Source organism: Spinacia oleracea, chromosome 3, assembly GCF_020520425.1.
Source record: "Spinacia oleracea cultivar Varoflay chromosome 3, BTI_SOV_V1, whole genome shotgun sequence".
In the NCBI taxonomy this organism is placed as follows: Eukaryota; Viridiplantae; Streptophyta; class Magnoliopsida; order Caryophyllales; family Amaranthaceae; genus Spinacia; species Spinacia oleracea.
In genome coordinates this window covers 29,307,965-29,329,023 of record NC_079489.1, presented here as the reverse complement: position 1 = coordinate 29,329,023, position 21,059 = coordinate 29,307,965, and the positions used below count along the sequence as shown (strand labels likewise).

Genomic DNA, 21,059 nt, shown 5'->3' with positions numbered 1-21,059 from the left:
ATTGCCCATCATCAAATACCAAGAATCAAAACAATTTCCACTCAAGGGGCACAGGGAAGCATGATATTGTATTCATCGGAATATATTTTTGTATTTTTTTTTCAAAGCAATAAACTACTCTACAAGCACACCAAAATAATCACACAACAATAAGTAAATGCTGAAATAAAAGGAAAACATACCTAATATGTACAGGTAATGTGAAACCCCCCCAAACCAAATCAGACAATGTCCTCATTGGCTCAAGGGGTACCGAACCATCATCATCATCAACAGCATCACTGATGGCCTTGGCCATCATCACCATCATCACCATCGCCACCTTGGCCACCTTGGCCACCATAGCCGCTACTTCCCGCTCCAAACCCCCCGTAGTGGGTAGGCGTGAAGGTGCCCATGGAACCGGGGGCTCCGTACCCTTCCGCGGGGTAAGTAAACCAGGAAGGGTGCTGATGATCTGGGGCTATGTAGCCTTGCCTGGCGTACTGATCGTAGAAAGGAAACATAGTCCTCTGGTGATCCGCGGCGAACTCATGGAAACCGAGCTCAAGTCTGCCCAGCCTCTCATGAATGGCCCCCAACTCCTCTGAAGACCCTTGCTCCTCCTGTGGAGCCGGACTACCTCTCTGTCCCGACCCTCTCTCTCTACGCCCTCCCCGCCGGAGATAGGTGCGAGGCGCAGCCTCGGGCTGTGGCTGGGGCTGGGGCTGGGCTAAGGGTGGTGCCTTCTCACCTACATATAGATAATGGGACTGACCCCTCGTAAAACTGGTGAGCCCGGTAGTGTCCGGTAGAGTAAAGAGAGCGTTCCTCTGGAACATCCATGACATCTGACCGGGAAGAAGTTCCCCGTACTCAGAGTGCACCCTGTAAAGGCTCCCAAAATACTCCAAATCTAACAGATTGTTACCCCGGACCGCGGCATGGTCCCTCTCAGCAAAGTTTTCCACCGCTATGGCAATGTGGGTGACTAAACCCCCTAAAGCAATATCGGTCAAGTAGCGGTGGTTAGCAGTAGTGAGCAAATGCATGGCCAGATGATGGGCCAAATTCATCCTGTATCCTTCATTTCCATCCAACAAGAACCCTCCGAGCACCTCTAACTCTGTGCTCCTCACATTCTCCTTTTGGTCCCTCCCAAAGATGGTAAATGCCATAAACCGGAACCAAACAAAAGGGACGGGGTGTTGCACGCTAGATGCGTGCAAATGCTGCATGCTACTGGGATTGAAATCCCCAGTCAACTTTCCCCAAACTGAACTATTAAGATGTCCCTCCCCGGGGGACCTATCATGCTCAACAGATAATCCAAATATTGCACCAAAATCTTTAATAGGCATATTAAAATCATTATTCAACAATCGAAAAGAAACTCTAGTGACATCCTTATATCCATTTTTTGTGACATTAAATGAGCTAAGGAATTCAAGAGTAAGATCCCTAAATGTCAACCTAACCATGGAAAACATGTGCTTCATGCCCACCCCATGAAATAATCTCCTAACATCCCTCTCAATACCCATATCATGCAAAGTTTTCTGACAAATAAATCGAGTAGGGACTACCTTCCGAAGCTTGAGGTGTGCTAGACGAGTTTGTTGCTCCTCACTAGTAAGAATCATGTTCGGGAAAGCCGAGTCCGGTGCAAACTGAGGTGGTGGTGGCGGACGGCTCGAAGAAGCCTCCTCTTGTCTCCTTGTTGCTCCCGTGCAAGTCCTCTTTGGCCTAGAACCCATTGTTGAAGATGATTTGAGTTTTGAAATGTTTTTGATGAAATTGGGTTTTTTGTGGAGAGTGAGAAAGAGTGAAAATTGTTTGGTGGAGGTTGAAGAGGATGTGATGAGGATGATTTTGGTGTGTGGCTTGATGAATTTGAGTGAGAGATGAGGGAGATATGGAGAGTTGAAGTTCTTAGGGTTTGGGGTTTAATGGAGTTTGAGAGAGGTTAAAGGAGATGATTGAAAGATGAAGTGAAAAGGAAAGGGGGAAAATCCCGTGTTTAAGGCCGAAATGTCCCTCCGCCCGCCGGGCCAACACCCGCCCGACGGGCCTGTGGCTCGTATGCCTCCTGACGGGCACAGGTCTGCCCGTCGGGCGAATGACGACATTGGTTTCTCATTCCGCACGCGCCCGGTCGGGCAGCTCCCGCCCGGCGGGCGACGGGCGATTTTTCCGAAAAAAGCTTTTCTCTCTCCGCCCGTCGGGCGCTGGTCTGCCCGACGGGCGGAGGGAGACGTTTTGCAATCTTCTCCTCGCGCCCGGTCGGGCGGCTCTCGCCCGACGGGCCATTTGTGATGAGCGACATTTATGTCGCTCTTAGCCTAGGATTTCATTTCATTTTATTAGGATTTTATTATTATTTTACTTAGTTTTATCATTTTTTAGTTCGTTTATCGCGTTTTTGCATTAATCGTAACATTATCTCGTCTTGCGTATATTTTAGCCGTTTTTGCTCTAAATGTGTCTTTTATGCTCATTTTCACAGCGTAGGGTCGTTTGGAGTATTAACGTGTTATGTAATGTGAATTTAAGCTTAGACGACGATTGAAATGATTTAGGATTTGTAAAAATGTGATACGAATTAATAAAGTGTTTTCCGAATTAATAGCGTGCTTTCCGAATTGTCGTTGTGCTATACGATTTTATAATGTGCTAGGCGATTTTCTAATGAGCTATACGATGATTTATTGTGTGCAGCGACGATATCATTGCGTGCTATACGATGCTTGACGATGGGCAGTGACGAATGCTATACGATGCACCGACAGCCCCATGGGCATGCCACGAGCACACAAGCGAGCACCAACCTAGGCAGCCTTGGTAGGCTGTGCGCCCACACATACATTGCTGCGCCCACAACAACAACGCACAAGCGGTGCACCCACACCAAAGACCACCGCGCCCGCAGCCTCACCAAACTTGCACTCGAAAAGTTACTGCCTTGGAGACAGAAATTGGAGTTCCCTTGCGGTGCGCCCGCGCCGATAACCACCGCGCCCGCACCGGCCACCGCGCCCGCACCTCAGTCCGCCGCGCCCGCACTGCAGTTCATATAAAAGCAACAACAAACAGCAATTCCAGCAGTCAGTAGTTAGTTTTTGGTTTCGAAATTAGGTTTTAGGGTCGAGCAGCGACCATTTAGAATAGATTTAGGATAGAGAGAGCAGCAGTAGATTAGATCGAATTTCAGTTTCAGCCTTTGATTCTCGTTTTCAGATTTGAATTTCTCTTCATGTTTTTGGTTTCTTATTTTCCTGCAATTTCGTTTTGAGTTCGTTCTTTTGGTTCAAGCAATAGAGGAGCAGCAGCAATAGCATGTTTCAGAATAGTTTTGTGTTCTTCAATTTTGGGATTCAATTTCAACTTCTAATGGTATAATTTCTCTCTTTTGTTCCTTAATTCTCTCTTTAATTATTTTTTGTTCTTATTGTTTAATTAGTTTATGATTTCGTTGTTTGATTTTAGATTGAATATTTTGATTGAATCTTGTTGGATTTTGGCTTAGAATTTTCATGTTTGATTTAGTTGATTGAATTAGTTCGATTTGCTTAATTAGTTTTATGATAAGGATTCGTTTTAGTTTAATTTTAGTTTTAATCATGCTATTTGAATAGTCATAATTTAGAGAATAGGGGTGAAGCTTGGGATTAATTAGGGATTTTTGAAGGGAATTCATGATGATGTTGTGATTAAACTTTGATTTGGTAATTAGGATATCCATGTCTAGTTAGATTAGTAGTTGCAAATACTAATCCTAGTTAGTTGATTGGAAATGCTTCATGTTAGTTTGTCAAGAAATTGAGAATTAGTGTGAGCATTTGGAAACTAGTTTTGGTTGTTCGTTGTCTAAGTCTAGAGGTCATGCGAGAGCTCTCCTTTGGATTAGGCAAGTCAATGCGTTCTATCCAAGAGGTGGCGAAAGCTATATTTGTCGGTTTTCCCCTAATTATCATTTCCTTGCAATGTTGATTGATTGAACTTCGACCTTTCCTAATGAACCCAAGCCAATCCCCAATTCCCTAGATTATTCATTTAATTTCCTTTGATTTTCAATAGATTCATACATACAAACTTTCATTTTCCGCTTGAGCTAGCTTGTGAATACAATTAGTTCGAAAAGTCAAATATATCCATTCTCTTGGGACGATCCCGAACTTGCCGCTATAATCAATATAGTTGGTTAGTTAGGTGTTCTTATAAATTTTGTTTGATTAGGTGGCTTTCGTATAACGACGCGAAAATCGCTTGTCAATTTGCGACTTTGCTCCTCGCGGATTGTTCTATCATTTCGTGCTTAGGAGCTAAACCTGTACATCATTAAACACCCAAAGACCGTAAAAATACTCTCTCCTCACCACTCATAAGCAAAGAGAATAAACTACAAAACACATAAAGCAAAAATTAAACTATCGAAAGCAATGAAATACGGGTTGCCTCCCGCAAAGCGCTGGTTTATTCATAGGTCCCGCTCGACCTTGTTACCTTGAATATGCAGTTTATGAGGCGGAGGGATTGAGGTGATGGACCTCAACCACTCCTACAGTAGCCTCATCATGGTACAACTTCAGACGTTTCCCGTTGACCTTGAATCGTTCACCCTTATCATTCTCTACTTCAACAGACCCAAACTTGCTTACCATAGTCACGGTGAACGGCCCAGACCACCTAGACTTAAGTTTTCCAGGAAATAACTTAAGCCTAGAGTTAAAGAGTAGAAACTTGTCGCCCACCGCGAACTCTCTATGCAAAATGTGATTGTCGTGCCACTTCTTGGTCTTTTCCTTATAAATCCGGGCACTATCATAAGCTTGTAGTCGGAATTCATCGAGCTCACCCAATTGAAGTAATCGCTTCTCACCGGCTAACTTTGCATCCATGTTGAGCTGTTTGATTGCCCAATAAGCCTTGTACTCCATTTCTACTGGTAAGTGACATGCCTTGCCATACACCAACCGATACGGGGAGGTACCAATAGGTGTCTTAAAGGCGGTTCTGTATGCCCATAGAGTATCATCTAGCTTATCGCTCCAATCCTTCCTAGACTTCGCCACCACCTTCTCAAGGATAGATTTGATCTCTCGGTTGGAGACCTCAACTTGACCACTCGTCTGAGGGTGGTAGGCTAGCCCAGTGCGGTGATAAACCCCATACTTACGCAGGAGCGCATCCAGATGCTTCTCATAGAAGTGTGACCCTCCATCACTGATCAAAGCGCGCGGAACCCCAAATCTAGGAAAAATGATCTTCTTGAACAGGGAAATGACTGTCTTTGCATCGTTGGTAGGTGAGGCAACGGCTTCCACCCACTTTGACACATAATCTACAGCAACAAGGATATACAAGTTACCCTTGGACGATGGGAATGGTCCCATGTAATCAATTCCCCACACATCGAAAATCTCAACCTCAAGGATCCCGTTCTGTGGCATCTCATACCTCCTCGAAATAGTGTCGGCCCTCTGGCATGCATCACAAGCCATAATAAAAGCCTGTGCATCCTTGAACATAGTAGGCCAGTAAAAACCACATTGTGACAGCTTAGCGTTTGTTTTAGACGGTCCATGGTGACCACCATAAGGTGAAGAATGACACCTACTTATAACACCTTGAACTTCCCATTCTGGAATACAACACTTGTACAACCCCTCAGCAGTCTGACGAAACAAATAAGGGTCGTCCCAAAAGTAGAACCGGACATCATGTAGGAATTTCTTCTTCTGTTGATATGTAAGATCGGCCGGAAGAATCCCCCCCACAATGTAGTTAGCAAAATCTGCGAACCATGGTGACTGACTGGCAAGTGCAAGTAGATGATCATCCGGAAATGAATCATCAATCGGTGTAGATCCCTTGCCATCATCACACCTCAATCTAGACAAGTAATCTGCAACCACATTCTCAGCCCCTTTCTTGTCGCGGATCTCTAGATCAAACTCCCGTAGCAATAGTATCCAGCGAATAAGCCTGGGCTTGGCTTCTTTCTTTGAGAGCAGATACTTAAGGGCCGCATGGTCAGTATAGACTATCACCTTGGACCCAACCAGATAGGTGCGAAACTTGTCCAAGGCATAGACTATGGCTAGAAGCTCCTTCTCAGTAGTAGCATAATTAACTTGAGCTTCATCTAAGGTCTTACTTGCATAGTAAATGGCATGCAAAAACTTTTCCTTTCTCTGACCCAAAACTGCCCCAACTGCATAATCACTTGCATCACACATTATCTCGAACGGAAGATCCCATTCGGGAGAACGAATGATGGGAGCCGTAATCAGTGCCTGTTTAATCCTGTCGAAAGCCTCGAGACAAGCATCAGTAAACACAAACTGGGCATCCTTGAGGAGGAGCTGGGTAAGTGGTTTAACAATTTTAGAAAAATCCTTGATAAAGCGGCGATAAAACCCCGCATGACCAAGAAAACTTCTAACACCCTTCACATTAACTGGAGGGGGTAATTGTTCAATCACTTGGACCTTAGCTCGATCCACCTGAATTCCCTTATCAGATATCAAATGTCCCAAAACCACCCCTTCAGTAACCATGAAATGACACTTTTCCCAGTTCAAGACTAAATTACACTCTTCACATCTTTTCAAGACTTTAGTCAGATTTAGCAAGCAAGAATAAAAAGAAGTACCATAGACGCTAAAATCATCCATAAACACTTCCATGATAGACTCAATAAAATCAGAAAAGATACTCATCATGCAACGTTGGAAAGTAGCGGGTGCATTACACAGACCAAAAGGCATCCTACGATATGCAAAGGTACCATAGGGACAGGTGAAGGTGGTCTTTTCCTGGTCGTCTGGATGTATGGGAATTTGAAAGAAACCAGAATAACCATCCAGATAACAGAAAAACTTGTGACAGGCCAGCCTTTCTAACATTTGATCATTGAAGGGAAGGGGAAAATGGTCCTTTTTAGTAGCAACATTAAGACGCCTATAATCAATACACATGCGCCAACCTGTGACTACCCTAGTTGGTATCAACTCATTTTTTTCATTTCTCACCACAGTTGTCCCCCCTTTCTTAGGCACTACCTGAACAGGACTCACCCACTTAGAATCAGACATAGCATATACAATACCCGCATCAAGCAATTTCATAACTTCAGCTTTTACAACATCTTGCATGACAGGGTTCAAACGACGCTGGGGTTGGATGCATGGTTTATGATTTTCATCTAGATGTATCATATGCATACAAAAATCAGGGCTAATACCCTTTAAATCATCAATACTGTACCCAATGGCCTTTTTGTGCCTTTTCAACACAATAAGAAGTTGGGATAACTGGTCTGCATCAAGTGCAGTACTGACGATCACAGGGCAAAGCTGTTCATCATCTAAAAACGCATATTTAAGGTTAGCAGGAAGAGGCTTAAGTTCGGGTTTCTTTACCTTTTTAACAGAACAAACCGGCCGAACTACCCTCTTCAATCTGGTGCTCTCCGGCTCAGATTCTCCACCATTAAGAGCCAACTCCAGAGCATCCACTTCAGCACTCCAAGAACTGCTATCACCTGCAGAAGACTCACAACAAAGCACTGCCTCCAAGGGATCTCTTTCGAGAACTTGGGAGACGTTATCACGAGTAATAAAATCAACTACATCTATACGATAGCATTGTTCTTCCTCTAGAATGGGACTTTTTAAGGCACTATTCAGATTAAAAGTCACCTTATCATCCCCAACAGACAAAGTCAATTTCCCACTTTTAACATCAATGACCGCCCCAGCCGTGTGAAGGAAGGGTCTACCTAAGATTATGGAAATTTGAGAATCCTCCTGCATGTCTAGTACTACAAAGTCTACAGGTATATAGAATTTACCTACTCCAACAGGGACGTCCTCTAAAACACCTAAGGGGTATTTGACAGAACGGTCGGCCATTTGTAGAGTGATATTAGTAACCTTAAGCTCACCCATATTCAGTTTAGTACAGACAGACAAAGGCATGACAGACACACTAGCACCTAAATCACATAAAGCCTTATCAATAAATACAGTGCCAATGTTACATGGGATGGAAAAACTCCCGGGGTCTTTAAGTTTAGGTGGAGACTTGTTTTGCAAATAAGCACTACATTCCTCAGTGAAAGCTACAGTCTCTACCTCACAAAAAGCACGTTTCCTGGTCAAAATATCTTTCATGAATTTAGCATAAGCAGGAACCTGTAAAATTAATTCAGTAAAAGGAACCGTTACCTGCAAAATTTTGACCACTTCCAAGAATCTGCCAAACTGCTTGTCTAGCTTATTCTTGAGTTGCCGGTTTGGGAAGGGGAGTGCAATAGGTGGTACTTGAATATCTGTCCCCTTCTTAACCTCAGTTGTAGCCTCATTATCATTGACTACCTTTTCAGCTTCCTTACCATCCATAACTTTCTTCGGGATTTCCTCACTGGCCAGATCACTAGCAGGCACCCCGGAATCAACCTCAACCGGCATAGAAGGACCATCATAATCCCTACCACTCCTCAATGTAATTGCATTAGCAGTCTCCCTATTTTCGGGCTGTGAAGGAAATTGGCCTAGTGGCCTCCCTGCAATAGTAGTAGCCATCTGTGCCAACTGTGTATCAATGATCTTATTGTGAGCAGTAAGAGCATCGATCTTTGCATCCTTTTCACTTAGATATTTTTGCATTTGTAGCATCATGTTTCTCATCTCTACTAGCATAGGGTCAGGCTGTGTGGCTTGAGGTTGTGGTGGTGGAGGTGATGTGTGTTGTCTAGGGAACCCAGGTGGTCCACTAGACTGTTGGTTGTAGTTGTTCCGTGGTTGGTAGGATTGTTGATGTGGGGGTTGGTATGGCTGTTGTGGTGGATGTTGAACTTGGTGAGGGTTCTGGATATTATTGCTCCTGTAGGATATTAGGGGGTTGTTTTTGTAGCCCTCATTGTAAGAGTTGGAGAATGGGTTATTTTGTTTGTAGGATTGAAATGGTTTACATTTTTCAACAGAGCTCCTACATTCCGGTGCATAATTGTTAGGTTATGATACATATGACATTACATAGATCATGCGGAAACAACCATTAACCCAGGACAACATATTATTTACACATAATCATATAGCATAATTTAGATGCATACTCTTTGTTGCGTGCCCTCCCTAGCTGCGCCCGAACCGAACAAGAACAAGTCTTTAGGACTCCAAGTGTCGTCCCTCCGTAGATAGTCCACAGCACGCCTTAAGATTGACCAACTAGAATCGCCCTTAAGGTACTAGAAAATTTCGGCACTTTTATGAGCAAGATGTGTGTTTTAGTTTTCTCTCAAAAACTCACTTTTTGAATACTTTGAAACTTGTTATAAATTGTGAGCCCTAGCCTCATATTTATAGGGGTATGGAAAGGGAATCGAAATCCTATTCAGATACAAATTAATTAAACCTAGAATCCTACAAGAACTCTAATTTAATTAATTTATCAAATAGAATTAGGAATTTAATCATTAACCGAACTCTGCATGTTTTAGGAAACGTGCACGAACACAAACACTTGCACACACACGCACGGCTGCCACGATGGGCCCCATGCGTGCGCGCGAGCAGCAGCCCACGCAGCGCCCGCGCGCGCTGCGCAGCCTGCTGGGCCTGGCCTTGCGCTGGGCCTGGCGTGGCTGTTTGTGCGGCGCGCTTGGCTTGCTGGGCGATGGCCTGGCTTCGTGCTGGGCCTCGTCCGGCAGGCCTCGTCCGATGCTTATTCGTACGATGCGCTTCCGATTAAATTTTCCGATTCCGGAATTCATTTCCGATACGAACAATATTTAATATTTCCGATTCCGGAATTAATTTCCGTTTCGAACAAATATTTAATATTTCCGTTTCCGGAATTATTTTCCGATTCCGGTAATATTTCCGATTCTGACAATATTTCCGTTTCCGGCAATATTTCCGATTCTGGCAATATTTCCATTTCCGATAATATTTTCCGATACGTACCATGTTTCCGTTTCCGGCAACATCTACGACTTGGATAATATTTATATTTCCGATACGATCCATATTTTCGTTTCCGGCAATATCATCGTTTCCGGAGTATTCATTTCTTGCCTGTGACGATCTTAGCTCCCACTGAAACCAAGATCCGTCGGTTCCGAATATTCATAGATAGAGTATTTAATGCCATTAAATACTTGATCCGTTTACGTACTATTTGTGTGACCCTACGGGTTCAGTCAAGAGTAAGCTGTGGATTAATATCATTAATTCCACTTGAACTGAAGCGGCCTCTAGCTAGGCATTCAGCTCACTTGATCTCACTGAATTATTAACTTGTTAATTAATACTGAACCGCATTTATTAGACTTAACATAGAATGCATACTTGGACCAAGGGCATTATTTCCTTCAGTCTCCCACTTGTCCTTAGGGACAAGTGTGCATTTCCTAATTCCTTTGTCGCTCGATGCTTGCTCTTGAACATAAGGTAAGAGTTGTCATCCTTATTATGTCCAGAGGTGTTCCTCGGTTTCAGAGTTCAACTGATCAAATAAACAGATAATCATAGCCTATGATTCATCCGAGCACGGCCATGCATTTCACAGTTTCTAGCTCTCCGAGTGGCCTTGTACAACTTTTAAGCATCTCATCCCGATTTATGGGAGGACAATCCCAATCTTGCGATCTTGAGATTAGACTTCGTTTGATAGGTGATTACCTGAGCGTTGCCTTTATAGCCTCCTTTTACGGTGCGACGGTTGGTCAACGTCAAAGCAACCAGTTCTCAAACAAGTAATCTCAAATCACTCAGGTATTGAGGATTTAGTGTCTAATAATTTAATGAAATTTACTTATGACAGACTTTCATCTCTTACAGTAAAGTTTCATAGGTCTTGTCCGATACTAGTCTTCCCAAAGTAAGTATCTATGCAAATGATTATAACATTGCCATGTCCACATAGTTCAAGAAACAGAACTACTAGTCATCTTGCATTCTAATCGTCTAACGTTTTCTATGCGTCCAATTTTATAGAAAACTCCGAATAGGGACCATTTTCAACCTTTGACTTTCAAGTTCACTTGATAGACATTTCTTAGTCACAGGACTGGTCATGACAGTCTATCTTGAATATATCGTCAAATTTGAAGGGACTCATCATTTAATACTAAACCAAGATTAAATGGAATATGAAAATACATTTCATATATGATAAATGTTCAACCCCAATGTTTTATAACCATGGGCCTCAAACCCATCTTCTAAAACAATTCATGGAATTCAAAGCTATGCTTGGTTTCCAGTGCGACAATGTGAGTGTTGCTTCTCACTTGTTGCATAGGTTTAGTTATCATTCTTTGCCAATCTTAATATCCTTTTTCATCGAATGTTCTTCGAGATATGATGAATAAGATCTTTTGAGTTTGTTTATTATGCGATCTAGTCTTTCTTACTTCGATGGTGGTTTTACTCATTTTGCAATGAAGAACCATCAAGTTAGCAGACGTTTTTCTTGCTTCAAGAGTGGTTCTACGCATTTTTCAATGAAGAACCATCAAGCCAGCAGATAGGTGATCTACCCAAGTTCAGTGAAGAACTTTAAACAACCCTGTTTTATTGCTTCTTAGGCAACAATCACTTTTACTTCAACTGTATAGGTTGCTAGTGATGCTTTGTTTGGATTTACCTATCCAAGCAGTTCATAGATATGTGGAAGACTCTCCAACTATATCTTAGAACATAGAAATTAATATTTTAATTTCCCACGCAACAACTCATGGTCTCCAATCCATGTTGCCATTTCAAAACACGATGCTCTATAGCTCGTCCTTATCAATGGTTAACTCAAAAGGGTCTTGCTTGATCCTTTGCCAGTGTTTATGCGTGTAGCATCAATATTTAGCATATCTTTATTTCCTTGAATCAAGAACTATTCCTATGTACTTTTTCAAGTACCATAAGTATTCTTGATCTCAACCTAGTTGATCTTCACTTAGATCAATAGAGATTGGTATATGTTCGTCATGCCTAAAGTCATACGATACGTTTTTGACGATCCTCATATTATATCATACATGATAAATTCTTTTTCAGAATAATTCCCAATTGAATTCTATTCATGTAATTTTAGCTCATTCAATTTCAGCAGATACTGAATCCAGCTAAATTCTTTGACATATAATATAGGTTTAAGAATCTCATTTAGACTCTTTGATGTTTAACTTAGTAAATGCTTATACATAGTTCAAACATCCTTTACTTAGATTTATTCACATGGGTCGAATATCTCCAATGGAGACTTTCGTGTTTGATTTAGTAAATGCCATTACTTAATCCAAAACAATATCATAAGATCTTTGTAAATAGATCTTAATACCCAGTATGTACTAAGTTTCGCCATGGTCCATCATTGATGAATAATTTCAAATCTAAGTCATTAGCATTTGAATGTTATTTTACAATAGAGAGATATGTGTGTGATACACATAGGACCAATTAAGTTTTATGTACTCCCACTAAACTTCTTATATATCTATAAGAATCATGTACATTTTATGAAACTAAAATACTTATTAGCTTCACTAAAATACATTTCTAATTCCCAATTGCTTGCTTAAATCTGTACTTAGATTTCATAAGCTAGCTTTCTTTTTCAAGCATTTATTTGGATCCACAAATCCTATGACATACCATGTACATAGTTTATTCCAACATTTGATTGAGGAATACGTTTTGTCATCCAATTGCTATATGTACCAATATGCAATCATTGCTTGAATTATAGACTTGATCATTACGATTATGCATGAGGTTTCAACACAATTCACACCATGAATTTGCTTGTAACCTTTAGCAACTAATCTAGCTTTGTGTGTGAACACAATTCCATGTTTGATGGTTTTTATCCTTAAAACAAACTTGCAACCAATAGGTGTGAACCTATTCTTGCAAATCAACAAAATTTCAATTTTGTCATCAAAACATTGAGTATGTTTTATGGCCTCTAACCATTTAAAACATTTGAGTCTATATATGGCCTCTAACCATTTTAGGGAATCTAGGTTTCGTCATAGCTTTCTTACAAGTCACAAACTCATTAATCTACAGGATAATAGTTTGACTGCAAGTTGTAGGTTTCTTCACTATTTAATAGAAGAATCTCATAGTTTCATTGACCTGATCTCTATGTTTCTTCACTATCTAATAGAAGAATCTCATAGTTTCAGTGACTTGAATTCTATGCCTACTTGGGTATAGAACATCAAACAAATAGAATATCAATAGCCACTTGAAAGTCCTTTGAATATTCTGTTCTCTTTGAAGCATTTGTAAAGTCTTCTAAGAGATGTCTATTCTTTAAAACCACTTCTAAAGTCCTTAAAGAATAAGTTCGGATTTTCTGAAGCACTTCGAAAAGCCTCCGGAATGTCCGTTTATGTTTGTTGTTCGCCTCGAAAACTTTCGAGGTCTATTTTCTCCCACTTGTCATTTTGGAAACGAATCTCCAAAAGGACATCATTTCGAGCAAACAAACATTATGTTCTCAAAAATTCGTGGTAGAAACAATACCCTTGTGTCTCATTTGAATAAATCACAATGAAACATATATCTATACTTGGGCCTTAGTTTGTCGAATGACAAACACTAAGCTCCCACTGAGTTTTGCAACTCTCTAGATATATTTTATGAAAAGTTATTCTGAATTTACTTTTCAATAGCTTTGACGAATTTTGGTTTAGTTTGGTGGTAGTTGAGCATTTTGTTTTAGAAATTATAGGAAAAGTCTTTATGATTCATCATTAATCGAATCAAGTACTAATTGACTTCGATTATTCCAACTAAGATATGCCATATCTTATGGACCTAGATTGTGAAATTACACCACACAATCATTGATGATCATATTTGGTCTCAAGTAATCATCAACATGATCTAACCTAGATCTTTATGATTTCTTGCCAAGTGGATTTTATACTTCTGAATCTTTGAACTAGCCAAACAGATTCAACTTATATCACATTTGAGTAAATAAACCTATATTCACTCAAATCCATGTGAAATAATAAAGTCATAAAACCTTTCTTTAGCTTTGAACTCTATCGTCTAGGCGTTCTAACAATAGTTCATATTCTTTGTTACTTTCAACAAGTAAGACTAGCTTGTCTTAAGTTGATCTAGAAATCAACCAACTTTCAAAAGTCCATTTAAAATAGAGAAACAATGTTAACTTGTTGATATGGTCTAAGCAACAATGCCAAAGATAAGTGGAACTCAAATCAAGGGTTTGATTTGAACCTAGTAAAGTTCTTTAAAGAGTTGTTTGTTTTAATCAAGCATATTGACTCAACCTGTAATTGACCATTTCATTCAAATAAACAAACAAACTGTTTTTGTTTTTCTTGAATGTGAGTCTTTCTGTGTTTGAAGCAGAAAATTTAGGTATGCTGATTATGGAACAAAATAGCCATTAAGTTCCAGCCTTTGAAAGGACTTAAAACAAACTTAGATGACCCTACAATTAATGTAGCATTGCCATGCTTCATTTCCCACTTGTAGGTCATTAGTGTATCCTAGCTTCCATTGTTTGAGTTATTACCGAAGTAAGAATCTCAAGCGGTATATGATACCAAGGAAGTTTGATTGCTAGGTCACTTCTCTTTAAACATAAACTTATAGGTAGAAACGGAATCGTAAATTCCTTTCATTTGTTCCTCGTTTTCCTATTTCTTGTACCTTTTCTTATAGGCTTAAGAATTAAATTCTTTAGTGTTGACTTTTATACTTTGTTAGACATGTCCAATGTCACCAACAAGGTTCTTTACCATTTTAATTTATGTTGAATATTTTGTTTCAACTAGATGATCTTACCAGAAGCTTCTAAAGTTCTCTAAGCATCGATCTATTCGAATGTCTAGGGACTAGACTCATTCGAGAATTAAATGGACAAAGATATTAGGTTGTTAACCATTGGTAAAGCTGAGCGTATTAAACTCAATGCTTCATGATTTCAAAACTACAGTGTATTTTGAATTCACAAGCACCAATTGGTTTGCCATTCGATTTTGATATTCGAAAACAACCATAAAAGTCGATATAAGAAACGTACATTTTAAATTGCTCACTTTCTCTCTTTTCCGTGAATCGTTCTTGGATTCACTACCAATCGAGGAAATTTACTGTTACCTTTCTAAAAGGATTTATTGCAGTGCAAGATATTTAATTATAAACAATAATTAAAACATACATTGAAGCATGCAAAGTCTAAACATTTATCATGAATAATAACTTGAAATTAAAGCAACCATGCAATTCAAACAAGTTATTAGCATTTTATTCGAATTTATTGTTCCGGTAGGTGTGAATAAAATGATTCCAAGATCCTAAAATCATTGAAGAACTAAGCACAGTTTGTCGACTTAATCCTAAAACATCTTAGGTAAGCAAAAGCCTTTTGCTAATAGTCTAGAAACTATTCTTGGTTGATAGGTACGTCTAAGAACTTATTAGGTAAACCTATCGATTTTGCCACGACATAAAAGGACTCCTTACTTATATCGTTGAGTTTCACCAAAACTAACATGTACTCACAATTATTTGTGTACCTTGCCCCTTTAGGACCAATAAGTAACACCTCGCTGAGCGAAAACTATTACTAGATTGATGTAAAGGATATCCAAGCAAGTGTATATTTTGGCATGGCACCTTTTAACTCAATTTTTAAGTTTGGAACTTAAGGCTCTTACTATGTTGGTTAGATTTTAAGTGAACTAAAATCCTTAATCATGCAACATAATCAAGCTTTTGATCTCATGCATTTTAAGACATATTTAAAAGCAATAAATAACTTAAAACATGCATAAGATAAATGTGATCTAGTATGGCCCGACTTCATCTTGAAGCTTTGACTTCAAAGTCCGTCTTGAAAATCTCCGTGGGAGGCACCATTTTCTTCAAATAGGATAAGTTATAACTAATTACAACTATTTGATGGTACGCAGACCATATTTGAATTGAAAAATAACTTTGGTACTTTAGACCAATTACATTCAAATTAATGGTACGCAGACCATATTTTCTATCCTATTTGGGCCATACTAGTCACTTCATAACCTGCAAAACAGTACATATACAATATATACCATTCACCCATTCATTATCATGAATGGCCCACATAGCTGGTTAGTAAAACACATTATGCATCACGTAAACATTTGCAGCAATTAATCAAGGGCACCAATAATCTACCAATTATTCAGTCCTTATTAATTCTAATCAAGTTGTTTTAACCTTAAGGATTTGTAGACCTAATCAAGAGTTTATGACTAAAAAACGCTCCCACTTAAACCAATAAATTCATATGCTTTACTAATTTTAAACATAAAAATGTATTTCTAGTCTAACCGGAAACATACAAATTTAATTAAAATTTAAAGCTCATATAAATTTATAATTGAATCCAAAAAGTTTAATTTAATTTCAGTCGTTTATTTAAATTAATTCATGATTTTAATTTTAGTAAAATAATTAGAATAAATAAAATTTATTATAATTACAATATTAAAAATTAAAATCCAAGAAAATAATTTAAATTATTAATTTTAAAATTAATTAAAATTACGTGAACTGAAATTTTCAAATTAAACATTCAAAACGATCTTTAATCGTAACGCAAACACCCTACGCGTTGCACGCCCATGGGCCGCACGCACACAGCCATTGCTGGCCATGTGCGCGCAGCCCATGCGCTCGTCGCATAGCTGCTGCATCCCCATCGCAAGCCTCCGCACGCATTGGTGCTTGCTGCGCGCGCCAGCGCTCATCGCACGCGAGCTATCGCTCGCAGTGCGCGCGCGACATCGCTCGCTGGGCGCGCGACATCGCTCGTTGGGCGCGCAAGCCATCGCTCGCTGGGCGCGACATCGCTCGCTGGGCGGGCGACATCGCTCGCTGGGCGGGCGACATCGCTCGCTGTGCGCGCGAGCAATGCTGGCTGTGCGCGCGAGTCCTCGCTCGTTGTGCGCGCGAGCAATGCTGGGCGCAGCGCTCGTGGCACGCGAGCTTGCGCTCGCTGCGCGCGAGGCTGCGCGCTCTTGTGCGAGGCAGCGCGCGTTGTGGCGCAGCTCGCTTGCTGCCCACACGCGACTGCCTTGGCTCGCCCTTCGCCCATGCCCATTCGTCCATTGCTCGTGGCACACGACACAAGGCAGGGCTGCTGCCTTGTGCTCGTGCACTACGCCCTTGCTCATTGCATTCGTGCCGCACGGGCGACGAGCTCCCTTGCTCGTCGTCGCATGCCCGCATTATACAACACCCCTTAAGGGTAACACGAAGCGTCCATTGCTTCGTGCGTGCAAGTTTTATGAACGAATCGCATAAAAATTTAAAATTTATATTTAAAATTAATGACAAATTAATAAATAATATTAATTTCATAATTTTAGGGCGAAAAAATCGAAAATTTATTATCCAATTGATTTCCGATTGTTATGGATTCAAGTCTAGGTCATAAAAATTTAAAATTTATCATAAATTTACAATTTTTATGGTGGTTTTTAATCATAGGTTTCTAATTAAATTACAATTAATTATGAAAATCAAATTAATTCTAAATTATTCTAATTTTCAACAAATTAATCATAATTACAAATTAGATTGCATAATTAACAAGACTAGGCATTCAAACTTGTTAAACATATGCAGTAGGTCAATCAAAAATTCAAGATTTATCAACAAGAATCGCAAATATTTAATTTAACATCTTAAATTTACGAAATTTTGCATTCGAAAAACTAAAACCTTCGAAAAGTCATAGTTAGGCTTCGAATTTGAGAATTCTGGGTTCGGCAGAAAAAAACTATTTTTGTCAAAATTTTAGAATGCCTTTTACATGCGGAATTGACACAAAAATCACTCAATTCGGATGAGTAACGAAGAAACTGCCGAAAAACTGCGTACGTATAATTAAATAAACGCAATTTGCAATTAATTAACAATTACGAAAATTAATCACCCCTTTTAATTCTTGCAAATTTGTAATATTTAACCATGTTCATGCAATTTAGATTATGAAAATAATAAGGGGCTTTGATACCACTGTTAGGTTATGATACATATGACATTACATAGATCATGCGGAAACAACCATTAACCCAGGACAACATATTATTTACACATAATCATATAGCATAATTTAGATGCATACTCTTTGTTGCGTGCCCTCCCTAGCTGCGCCCGAACCGAACAAGAACAAGTCTTTAGGACTCCAAGTGTCGTCCCTCCGTAGATAGTCCACAACACGTCCGGATCCGCCTTAAGATTGACCAACTAGAATCGCCCTTAAGGTACTAGAAAATTTCGGCACTTTTATGAGCAAGATGTGTGTTTTAGTTTTCTCTCAAAAACTCACTTTTTGAATACTTTGAAACTTGTTATAAATTGTGAGCCCTAGCCTCATATTTATAGGGGTATGGAAAGGGAATCGAAATCCTATTCAGATACAAATTAATTAAACCTAGAATCCTACAAGAACTCTAATTTAATTAATTTATCAAATAGAATTAGGAATTTAATCATTAACCGAACTCTGCATGTTTTAGGAAACGTGCACGAACACAAACACTTGCACACACACGCACGGCTGCCACGATGGGCCCCATGCGTGCGCGCGAGCAGCAGCCCACGCAGCGCCCGCACGCGCTGCGCGCTGCGCGTGCTGTGCGCGCTGTGCGCGCTGCGCAGCCTGCTGGGCCTGGCCTTGCGCTGGGCCTGGCGTGGCTGTTTGTGCGGCGCGCTTGGCTTGCTGGGCGATGGCCTGGCTTCGTGCTGGGCCTCGTCCGGCAGGCCTCGTCCGATGCTTATTCGTACGATGCGCTTCCGATTAAATTTTCCGATTCCGGAATTCATTTCCGATACGAACAATATTTAATATTTCCGATTCCGGAATTAATTTCCGTTTCGAACAAATATTTAATATTTCCGTTTCCGGAATTATTTTCCGATTCCGGTAATATTTCCGATTCTGACAATATTTCCGTTTCCGGCAATATTTCCGATTCTGGCAATATTTCCATTTCCGATAATATTTTCCGATACGTACCATGTTTCCGTTTCCGGCAACATCTACGACTTGGATAATATTTATATTTCCGATACGATCCATATTTCCGTTTCCGGCAATATCATCGTTTCCGGAGTATTCATTTCTTGCCTGTGACGATCTTAGCTCCCACTGAAACCAAGATCCGTCGGTTCCGAATATTCATAGATAGAGTATTTAATGCCATTAAATACTTGATCCGTTTACGTACTATTTGTGTGACCCTACGGGTTCAGTCAAGAGTAAGCTGTGGATTAATATAATTAATTCCACTTGAACTGAAGCGGCCTCTAGCTAGGCATTCAGCTCACTTGATCTCACTGAATTATTAACTTGTTAATTAATACTGAACCGCATTTATTAGACTTAACATAGAATGCATACTTGGACCAAGGGCATTATTTCCTTCAATAATGACCAGACATTCCACAACTTTCACAAACAGTAGCAGGTTGGCACTCATAGCAGCTACACTAGCAGGTTGGGCAGATTGAGTATTGGCTGCTTGCATATTATCAAACTTATAGTGTAAAGCAGTCAATTGGGCAGTTAATTGTTCAATGGAATTTAAATCATGCTTACCACCCCTATTAGATAGACCTCTAGGATTCCCATACTGGGCATTGTGAATGGCTATCTCCTCAATCACCTCCATAGCTCTAGGCACCTCAAGTTTCATGAACCTCCCACTGACAGCTGAATCCAACAAACATCTAGACTCATTGCCCAGACCATTATAAAACTGCTAAATCAAGAACCAATCTTCCAAACCATGGTGCGGACACTCTCTTTGCAAATCCTTGAATCTCTCCCAGACCTCGAACAAACTCTCATCTGCTTGTTGTGAGATACCCAATATCTGACCCCTTAGACGAGCTGTTTTCTCAGGTGGAAAATATTTAACATAAAAAGCAAGAGCCAAGGACTCCCAATTAGTGATTTTCAAAGCCGCCCGATTCAACCCATTAATCCACAATTTAGCTTTCCCACTCAAAGAGAACGGGAAAAGTATCTCCGTAGTTTGTTCCGGAGTCAATCCCTTTTGCTTGATGGTGGAACAATATTGGATGAAGGACTGTATATGAAGATTCGGATCTTCACCTGGTTCCCCACCGTATTGGCGTCTCTCAATCATTTTAATCAATGCAGGCTCAATCTTGAAGGTCTCAGCTGCAATAGAAGGCATGATTGCCTTTGGTAGCACGGACAGACTTGGCTTAGAATAGTCTGTAAGCCGTGGGGTAGGTGGCGGTAGCAGATTTTCGTCACCCATCTCTATCTCTGAAACTGAATCTGTATCTGAAGGAAAAAGATCGCCAATATTATGATCAGAATCAGAGTAATTCCCACATTGTGCAATGAAAGTTCTTCGTCTACGAAAGGTTCTTTCGGGCTCAGGATCGAATGGAGTAAGATTACTAGTACCTACGGTCCTGGGCATAGACAAAGACTACAAAACAATGTGAGATCTGGTCTCAAGGAACGTGAGTTCCTTGAGTAGTAACAAACAATAATCTAGGATAAGCAATCAACAACAGAAAATAAAACCGTCTCCCCGGCAACGGCGCCAAAATTTGACGGGCTAAAGTCGTATCACCTAATTTGACAAAGCAATTGGCATGATTGAAAACATAATTAAGGGAAAAACAAAAGATTGAAATACGAACAATACCTAATTGAAGAACACTGGCAAATGAAAGCTGGAATTTTTGATTGAAAATAAACTAAGTGTTTAGAACAAATTAGAGATAAAAACTAAGTGTTTAATACTAGAATATGAGATAATAAGATCTCCAACTAAATTAACTAAGGTCTATATTTATAGTTTAGCCCAAAAAGCATTAAGAAAAACCGGAAAAACTAAGTAAACCGCGCGCATGAGACGTCCTGGGTTGTCGTCGCCCGGTCGGGCGACCGTCCGCCCGTCGGGCGACCGTCCGCCCGTCGGGCGGGAAGCTCGAAATCCGCCCGACGGGCGCAGGTTTGCCCGCCGGGCGGAGGGAGACTTCTGGAAT

The 21,059-nt window shown here is 40.3% G+C and overlaps 1 non-coding gene across 1 annotated transcript; it reads left to right on the top strand.

Moving 5' to 3' along the window:
• The first annotated feature begins 19,811 nt into the window (after window positions 1-19,811).
• On the top strand, window positions 19,812-19,918 carry LOC130470981 (small nucleolar RNA R71). Its single transcript, XR_008931689.1, has one exon. It is a non-coding gene; the product is annotated as a small nucleolar RNA R71 (small nucleolar RNA).
• The last annotated feature ends 1,141 nt before the right edge of the window (window positions 19,919-21,059 follow it).